The sequence below is a fragment of the Talpa occidentalis genome, unplaced genomic scaffold, assembly GCF_014898055.3.
Source record: "Talpa occidentalis isolate TD23 unplaced genomic scaffold, MPIMG_talOcc4v2.1 talOcc4.14, whole genome shotgun sequence".
Taxonomy (NCBI): domain Eukaryota; kingdom Metazoa; phylum Chordata; class Mammalia; order Eulipotyphla; family Talpidae; genus Talpa; species Talpa occidentalis.
In genome coordinates, this window is record NW_023601433.1 from 23,597,632 (window position 1) to 23,607,491 (window position 9,860).

The 9,860-nt window shown below is 51.0% G+C and overlaps 1 long non-coding RNA gene across 4 annotated transcripts; it reads right to left on the reverse strand.

The window, feature by feature from the left end:
- Positions 1 to 6,173: 6,173 nt before the first annotated feature.
- On the reverse strand, positions 6,174 to 8,815 carry LOC119244428 (uncharacterized). Of its 4 annotated transcripts, none has more exons than XR_005125020.1 (5): positions 8,796 to 8,815; positions 7,642 to 7,778; positions 7,226 to 7,325; positions 6,944 to 7,068; positions 6,174 to 6,657 (listed from the first exon to the last, which is right to left on the reverse strand). It is a non-coding gene; the product is annotated as an uncharacterized LOC119244428 (long non-coding RNA). The 4 variants fall into 4 exon arrangements; XR_005125019.2 differs by lacking the exon at positions 8,796 to 8,815 and adding an exon at positions 7,922 to 8,016; XR_005125018.2 differs by lacking the exon at positions 8,796 to 8,815 and adding an exon at positions 7,873 to 8,016.
- Positions 8,816 to 9,860: the final 1,045 nt, after the last annotated feature.

Here is a 9,860-nt window from a genome sequence, read left to right on the forward strand (position 1 = left end):
AGGCAATCATATCCTGCTGGAAAGGATAATGGCTGCCATACAACAGTATGGGATGATGCAAGAGATGTGCCAGAGACAGTGAGCAGATGGCAGACATATGTCGAGCTGGTACATGTACTTTGGGTATTGGGGATGTGGCAGGCCCTGTTCAATGTGAATACTCGTGGTCCCAATGGTGAGCATTTCACAGAAGGGATGAGAGATTTGGTATTAACAAGTGCCCTGTTGTCCTCATTTGGATTCCCTCATGGCAGTTCTTGCACACTATGTGGAACGTCAAATACACAATGTCACAACAACGGTAGCTAGCTTGGTTGAAGTCAAGAGCCAGCACTCTCAAACTCAGAAAGGAATATGCATAATTGTTGAACAATCAAGAGGAATGCCGAGGAGGGCAAGGAAGTTTCTTGGCATCACACAACCTGTTAAAGTTACCCGTAATCAAATGTGGACAGATTTAGTGAGAGCAGGTGTAGATCACACTAAAATACATGCGAAGCCCAGTGCATATTTGTTAGAATTACAGAAACAGCTTCAAGAAGACCAGAGGCTCACACTAGTGAGAAGGACTGCAGGCCTCAGGCACGAGCCCTCCACCTAGAAGACCACCTGCTGCCGACCCCATCCTTGGGCGATGGCCTGATCACTTTCGAATAGGTTGAGGGCCAAGGAACCTGTCCTCAGGGGATGGGCAGGGACCGGAGGCCACATGTGGAGCTTGCCATCCTCTGGTCCCCGACTAATGTGCAAAGGGTTTTAGCTCTGGTAGACACAGGAGCAGAATGTACTCTGCTCTATGGAAATCCAGAAAAATTTCAAGGGTCTGCTTATAAACATTTGATGGCTATGGAGGCCAGAGTGTCAAGGTGACAGCAGTGAGACTATCCCTGGGGATTGGGCGATTACCCCTGAAGGAGTATAAAATATTTGTATCGCCCATCCCAGAGTACATCATGGGAGTGGATGTACTACGTGCCTTATAGTTAGAAATCACAGTGGAGAGTTTCTACTTAGAGTGCATGTGATAAAGGCAGTGGTGCGAGGACATGCTAAGCATCTGCCCATACAACTGCCAGTCCCTAGGTGAGTGACTAATACCAAGCAATCTCGGCTGGCTGGAGGCCACAAGGAAATTATGGGCACAATATCAGAATTAGAGAAAGTGGTCATTGTGCATACTGCACACAGCCCCTACTATTTGTCCATGTCTGGCAGTCCTGTGGGACCCCACTCTGCAACCTGTCTCTTGGCAGGGCGGCCACAGTCCTGACTGCCTTCCACGTCCTCGGTGGTCTGTGCATGGACGGGGACACCCAGGGCTCAGATGACATCTCATTTAGAACAGCTGCTGTGCAGATGACAAGCGAGCACTAGAGGTATTGCGGTGTCCCAGAGATTTCAATCCAATTCCTTCAATGTGGATTCGATCCCCACCCATATCCACTGGAGTCTTCTGAATGGCGGGTGGGCTTGTCATTTTCACAAACATCAGTATTCTTCCCATGGAATAGAAGATTTCCATCCATTCAAAGTCCTGCCAAAAATGCAGTTCCTCGAGGCCGAGGTCTCCAGTTTGTTTGGTTTTGTTTTTTAGGTCAAGTCGCATCCCAGCGAAGCAGTTGGGAGAGCAGAAAGGGGTCTGGTGTGGTGTCGACCCCCCATTTGTGTGCTGTCTTGGTGAGTGAGGGGAGACTCTTTCCACACGAGGGCACCAAGGCACCGTGTCCAGCCTTTGCGAAGCAACAGCTGGGCTGCGGTTTTGTTAGGGGAATGGGCCTCTGAGGGAGGCAACACTCATCCCTTGGGACAGAGGCATCAGACACCGAGATGACACAGCGGGGGCGAGGAGGGTCAGCGTGGGGTCCATCAGAACAAGTGTGGGTTCCAGACACCCCACCGGTGATGAGGACATCCCAGCACACCTGCCTCAGGAACATCCTCAAATGTGTCTCAGTGCAAGTGAACACGTCAGGGAAGCCAAAACAAAGCAATCCAAGAGGTGACAAAAACCCACACATACTGTCCTGGGACAAAAAAGTAAAGCACAGACCCGTGGGCACTGCTATCTCCATGGTCACATCCTGGGGTGGACGAATGGATGGCAAACAGAGTTTGCCCTTCCCTTGTTCCCAGGAAACTCGTGTGACCCCCCCCCCACAAAAAAAAAAAAAAGCCAAGAATAGATTTAGAGTCAGAAAGCATGGAAAAAAGTTTCTTCGGAGGCACCTTCCTGCCCAACTGAGCCCGTGCTTCTCTCAGCCCACCTTGTGCCAAGCCGCTGAGGCGGTGCTCTTCCCTCCCAGGCCACCCACATGTGACTAGGCAGCCCTTGCTCTCCACAGTCCTGCACCTTCCAGCCACAGTTCTCTCGGCGTGACAGTGTCTGGGCCGATGTCCAGTACTCTCAACTCCCTCTTTGGAGTAAACCTGCCCTCTTGGATGGAGGGAGATTTAGAGATAGAGACAGAGTTCTATCTCTCTATTTACCATCTGTTCATTTATTTATCTTTTAAGATCTGTTTATTTATGCATACAAGTTTGAGGAAAGTGCCTACCTTGAAGAACACCTGATGCTGTTTTTTGAGAGATTAAATAAAAATCAAGTCAGGTAAGCTTTATCCCCCACTGCTCTCCATTTAATCTCTGCCGAAAATGGACCTATGTGTTACTAATGAAATGGAAGCACACAGGCCTCTGAATATGTGACAGGCCTGCCTACCACCCAGTGCTGGGGCGGGGGGGAGGGGAGGGTACTCCCTTGCATATGAAATGAAGTTTTGTAGGGCTCCACAATGGTAATATTACAGGCTTATCATTTTAATTGACATTTTGGCATATAAAAATATTCCTACAATCCTGCTTTACATTATAGTTTAATAACAGCTTAACACACATCTATGAAATGTTCATTTCTGTTACATTCAAATTTTAAAATATCTGATGGGGAGCCTGGTTAATAGATAAAGGAGAGTCCCTGGAATATTAAGGGCCCTTAGAAGCAGGTAGGTTCCTCGCTGGAAAGTCAAGGACAATTACCGTGGGGATCACGGATTTCAATTCTGATTTTTTAAATTCATAAAGGCTCCCTGGAACCCAAACATGGAGACCATGGTGGGTATTTTTACTTCCCCCACGGCCATTGTCAGCTCCCTGTTTCTGCCCCGAGAGCCTCACCAAACACAGACCTATTCCGAGGAAAGTAACAGACATACCAGAGCCACTGATGTCTGTGTAAAGGGTGATGGTGATGAACTCTGGGAACACCCCGCCCCAGAAGCCACCACATCCCCTTTGAGTTTACATGCCTTTCAGCTCTCCACCCACCCTCAGCTTTGCAGGGGAAGTTGGGAAGTTTACTTTGAAAACATGATACATGTGTGAATCATGAGGTAATTTTGGCACTTCGTTCCCCATCAATTTTTAAATTAATTATCTGGAATCAAGCAGCCATTAATTTTGGCCATAGACTTTTTGATTAGAAGTTCTGACCCCGTTTTGCCTTTTGGCAACTCCTATACAATCCGATGACAAGCCGGGTAACCCTTGACAGCTGATCCGACACAGAGTCACACTCTGGCTGGTGATCTGCCATCTTCAGCAATCCTTGGTTACCACGGGACTTTCACCCCTTTCCGCCTGCCTCTGAGAAATACCGCTGCCTTCTGCCAACTGGCCTCTGCAGAAAACTTACTTCCCAGGGAAGGGAAAAATCCCCCCCCCAATGCCCCTCTTTATCCTGTTACTTCTGTTTCACAAACTTTACACTACAGCATCGCCCATATGTTTGTGCAGTGCGCACAAAGGTTTCTTTAGAAAGCGCTGATGCTAATTATAAATTTAATTTGCATTTTAATTAGAATGGTAACAAATTAAAAGCATGGCAGCTGGAGAATTTTGAACACTTAGCAGAGATTTGGTGTTAGTTGCTTCGTTTTGTCTTTATCTTTTTAAAATTATATATACATGCAAAACAAACAGAAACAGTAAAGCAAATGAGCCACATCTGACATTGCACTTCTACAGGATTTGTTGTTTCCCTCCACTCTGTTTCCTCTTCTTGTGTAGAATAGATCCATGTGCGTGATTTTCAATGGCTTATCAGCATTTCTCATATCAAAGTTACTTAATTGAACCTCTTATTATATATTTAGCTTATTCTATTATTTCACTGTTACAACTAATGATATGATGATAATCTGTGTAAATATACCTTTAGACATATCTGATTATTTTTTTAAGATAGTAAAATTGCTAAGTGAAAGGGCATGCACAACTTTTTGGATGTTGCTGCATATTTCCAAATTGCCCTCAAGAAAGATTTTTCCAATTTGCGCTATCTTTGAGCACGAGTTGGCTCCCCCACACCCTTGTCAACACCAGGCATTTGCATTACTTTCAGCCTTAATAAGATGTTTTCATTGTTATTATATATTTTTCAGTTTCCCGCATGTCATTCTCTCTTTTTTCTTTTTTCTATTTTTGTCCTTTCTCACCTACTTGGTGAGAAAATGCAGGTGGTGAAACTAGAAACTGTCACTCTCTGAACTAGAAATCCTTTCTCTAGAGGCTCAAAAAGCTATTTCATAAAGAAATGTTTTTCAAGCTCTCTAATTTTAAGCATCCCAATCACCACCAGTCTGTCCTAGGCCTCAGGCCTACAAGGAGCTTCTCGCAGCCTAAGGAGAACCTGAATATATGCGGCTTTTCTTGTATTGCCTTTGGTGACCTGTGCCTTTGGGATGTCTTTGAGATGTTTGATGCTTTTTGTAGCTGGAGTATTGATCAGGGGAGCAAAAGGGAGTGATAGCATAGCAAGAGGAAGCCTGCTTCTGGGGTCTAAAGGGTCTGCCCACACTTAAATCTCAGGAGTGTTGACACTTGTCCCAAACCTGATGCCAAAGAAAACCTTTGTCTCAGATGGAAAAGAACCACCATAATTTGAGTTCATAGAGAGCATGAACAATATTTTGAGATATCTGTAACTCTAAAGTCATAAAAAAAATATCTATTACTTCTAATAGTGACAAAATTCAACTATCTAATACTATTGTGGCTTATCATGACTGACATTCATTAATTGAAAGGCACGCTGAGTGACTGTTTACACTGACAGACAGACCTCAGGCTACGGGTCCCAGTAAGGAGAAGGGCATGTGCCAAGCTCTGTGCTGGGAGATTTACAGCCCCCATAAGTGTCTCTGTGAATCTCTGAGAACTTTGTAAACTGTCAACTCAGCATCAAGTGGCTGTTATGACCTCTTAGTGCTTACCACAGAACACTTGTACAATAGCCACATGTATTTTCCATGTGCCTTTCCAAAAGTCAGAGTGCTGGTGAGCTTTTGAACCTACATAAATACCATATTTTTCAGATCATGTCTGTCCATGTCCAAGTCATGATGCCCATTATTACCTGTTCTCTAAAACCCACTTTCACCTAAACCAAAACTAAGAATTAGTTTTTAGAATTTATTTGGATGAACGTTTTCGAAATATTAAGAACAGTAATTTTTAAAAGGATTTCTGCTAAGACTTCTCATTTACAGAGAGAAGTGAAACAGGGCCTTCTAGTACCTCCTTCAAGGGACAGGCAGAGGCTCAGGAATTCATGTGTTCCCAAAACCAAGCCTTGAGACTCAAGGCCAACCAAACTCTGCTCTTTATTGCACACTTTTCCTAATAAAAACATATGTAACAAAATAGTTAAGATAGATAAAAATGTGTAAGAAAAAAATACAGTTCAGGAAGCAAATATGAAATAGAAACTATAGGAGATATTATAGGTAAGCTTCCAGATCAATGTGATAATGTTAATGGTTATTATAGAAGTAGCCTCCAGTTCACAGAAGTTTTTCCTAAAAGTAAATTTAAAAGTCTTTTTCCCTAGAACCTTATACAGGAGTACAGAATGATGAGGCAGCAATTTCAGGCTCATCTCCACAGGAGAAAATGGAGGTCCCTGAACCCCAACCTGACCACATGTGTGGCCACCCCACAGTCCCCTCCACTGCTGATACTTCCTCTTGAGCACACCAAGATCAACCCAAGCTTCTTCCATGTCCTGTAGCTATAATTTTAGTGGAAGGGGGTTCCAATATTTGTAGACACCATTTTGAAATAATTTTATTCAGAAAGCTGAGCATGTTTTGGGCTGAGCACTGAGCACAGGGCCCCAGCATCTGGACAACTGAGACAGTGTCTTGGCCTGGTTGGAGAGTTAACTAGGGCCCAGGGAGTGAGGAAGTTGGGTGCCCCTTCTGAGTTCATATGGGTGAAAAACCATCCCTCTGACCTCACCCACTGGATAGCAGGACGGGCTGTTAGGGTGAGCTCAGAAGTAGGGGAGGAAGCTGAGGCCTCTGGCAGGGGACAAAGTTAGGGTGTCCCATGGGGTCCATATTTGCCATTTCCAGTCGAGGGTCTGGTGGTAAGGGGACAGGGAAAATTACTGGTGCCAGGCACTATTCACCCCTTTATGATGGCCAGAGGAGGATCTTTGGGGTGGGGGTGGCAATTCCTGGACTCAGGAGCACTGCTGGAGGTGAAATTATGTCTCTCCTCACCACCGGAGCCAATGGGTTCTGCACCGAAAAACTCAGATGGCTTCCTCCCCTGTGAGTCTTTGGGCTCCTTCCTTGACTTGGCATCCAATCTCCTCTGTGAAGAAAAGAAAAGGGACGATCAGAGTAGGAAGGTACAGAGACATCCAGGTGGAGGGAAGGAAAGACCAAGCAAGCGCAGAGCAGAACTTTTTCCACAGGAAGATGCTCTCAACACCACATCCCAGGAAAGGGGTGCCCGCCAAGACCCTCCCAGTCACCCTGGGGCAGCATGCACCACTACGGTGGCCAACCTGTGTCCCATGCTGATTAGGAAGCTGTGGGACACGGTTTTATGGACAGTGACCAGGGACTACAAGAGGCATTCAGGGGTGGGAGACTACCTAGGACAAGGAGGACCAGGGAGAGCCTCTGAAGGTGGACACTGCAGAGAGGAGAAGGCCCCAGAGGTGAGAAGCTGATGGTGCCTTGTGGGCTCAGCTGAAGGGTCTCCCCGGACTCACACTTCCTACAGGGAACAAACAAGTCATCTCGGGAAAAAGCAAGATCAAGTGAGGTGGCAGGAGCAGCTCCTGGCAAGAAGGGACAAGGACTCCTAAGTGCCTCAGGGAACCGCTCAGGACCTTGAGGACTGCTTCTGGGGCTTCCTCTGCAGGCCCACCTACCTTCTTTCCTTCCCAGGCAAGGCAGGACCCAGAGGGCCTCCAGAGCGACCCTGGGAGGCCCCCAGCTGCAGGGACATGTCATGGCTTCTGGGAACTGTTGCTGGGTGTGTTTGGGGGAGAAAACAGTGGCATCAAGACATCTCAGTATCAGGATCACACCTGGGACCAGCCCTGGGGCCCAGCCTCAGGTACCTGCACAGCCTCAGGCTGCCCCTGCTGGCAGCAGCTCTCCCCCAGCTGGGGGACACACCTTGGCCAGGATCCCTCCAGGCAATTAGGGAAACATGGGCTGTTTTCAGGTGCTTTCTCCCTACCTCCCAGCACACTCAGGGACATTGGGAAGAGTCCTTTGCGCCATCCACCCTCCTTTCCAGCTGGACCCCACATTGACGGACACACACTCGAGGATAACTCACAGTAAAAGACAAAATAAAACCGGCCTCCTGCAGCATGTCTTTCCCTCAAGGAATCGGCAATTTAAGAGGAGCCAGTCCTCTGTCCAGGAACGGGAACTTTAATGGGGGCGCCCGGGGCATCTGGGACCAGGCAGCACCTGGAAGGAAGGGAAAGTATCTCAGCCTGGCAGGAACTTAGCCCGGCCCCCGAGACCCCAGACAAGCAGCTCCTCATGCCCTGCCTTCCCGCACCCCAGGCTGCCGGGGGCGCCAGCATCCCAGGACGGCACAAAAGCAGCACCCTGGCTGCTGGGGAGTTCTGCACCAGGAGCTACATGGGGGAAGAGGGTGTTCCACAGCCCAACCGCCAAGGCGCATCCGCAGCCCTGCCAGGCTGCCCGGGAAGCCCCAACGGCAGCAACGGCCATGGGGGCGGGGCTCGCAGCGGCCACTCGCGGACGAGCTCCCGGGGGCGCAGTGGCTCTGGGACCAGCGAGGGGCGCCTTGGGGTTCCCGTCTCCCCCAGAGGGGGCCTGACGAGCATCCTCCTCAATGCATAGGTCCATAATGAGGAAAAGGATGGCGCTCAAATATGTGCCGTTCCTGAAAAATGAGGTGTAAGGCGCGGGGGTGAGCAGCGCAGGTTTGCGAGCAAAAAGGGGGCCCCGGTAGTGGCCGCGCAGCGGGGGACACCCCGTCCGCTGACCGCCCGGAGCCGGAGCCGAGCTCGGGCCCGGCAGCCTAGAAGCAGCCAGAAACACGACTGAGGGGGCCGGGCCGGCAGGTCTGTGTCCGCCCAGTGCCCCCCCCCGGCCCGACCCCTCTGAGCCCCGGTTCTGGTGACCGGAGGGCGGGCGGGCGCCTGGGAGCAGGCGCTCAGGAGGAGGGATCCAAAGGGAAGGTGACCGGGAAGGACGCGGGATGGGAAAGCCAGAAAGTGGAAAGATCACTGGGCAGCAGGACGGTGACGCTAAAGGGGGACATGAGACCAAAAGACACAGGAGACATAGTAGGGGCAGGTGAGGAAGACAAGCAGAGGGAACAGAACTTGGGGCCTGAAGGGGGGCAGTGGGAGCAGCAGAAGCCGATGGACTGACCCCGCCTCTCCCAAGGGGGTCAGGCTGGGGGACAGAGGGTGGGGGGGGACAGGCCCAGGAGCGCCCCCTCTCCCTTACTTCCTGGTCCCCACTTTCCCCGCCTCCTGGACGCGCAGCTCTGGACACGACACGGGGGGGGCAGGCTAAGGAGGCGGGGTGGGCGTCTAGCAGGTGGGCGTCCTGTCCAGGAGGAAAGTGCTTCTCAGGCATCAGGGACCAGGCGAACCCCCCACTGGTGCGGAGTTAAGCGCCCAGTAGGGAGCCCTGAGGGCGGGGGAGCTCAGGCGGGCAGGGTTGGCAGAGCTGCAGGCTGGAAGCCCTCAAACCCCAGCCTGGAGGGGTGGGGAGGGGGAGTCCTCCAGGAAGGCCGCCTCCCCCACCCCAAGGGTGGCAGGTGCAGACAGGACAGGGAGGAGCCAGGTGAGGGGCCACAGGCCTCCTCCCAGGTCTGGGAGCCCCTGCCAGACTTGCCTGGAAGCCCCCGCGGGAGCAACCGCCCCTTTTCCCTCCTTCGCCAGGGAGGTCAGGTCGTACTTCAGGGCTCAGAACTGCTGCCTCAAGGGCCATGGCAGATAGGAACGGGAACTGGAATCAGAGCCCTGGGGAAGGGGGTTATTGAAAGACAGTCCATGGGTCTCCGCGTTGTCAGGGCCGATGGAGCTGGATGGAGCTGTCAGGGCCTCGGCACCTCTAACTCTTGCTGCGGTGGGAGCAAGCCCAGCGGCGTGGGGGCCAGCAGAGCTGGGAGGAAGCCTGGGGGCACAGCCCCCGGCAGAAGACAGAAGATGGTCCCGCTCCCAGGGGCCCAGCGGCCGGGCCCGCGGGTGGGTGGGGCCCGGAGACTCCCCTCCCCTGCTGACTTCCTGCTGCAGCTCTGCTCTGGAGTTTCTTCAGGGGTTCACCCACCCCTAAGTCCACTGCTTTATCATATGTGTGGATCTTTGCTTGGCACTGGGGCCACAAATATGAACGAGGCCCAGTTCCTGCATTCAAGTGCCTTCCTCCCCAGTGAGGACGGGCAGATGGGCGTGCTGAGGCGACAGCAGAAATTAGGGCCTGGGGCTTGTGCTGGCGGGACACGGCCTCTGCCGGCCCCCCACCCCCACCCCCACCACGCAGAGACCGGTAAACCCACTCAGGGGA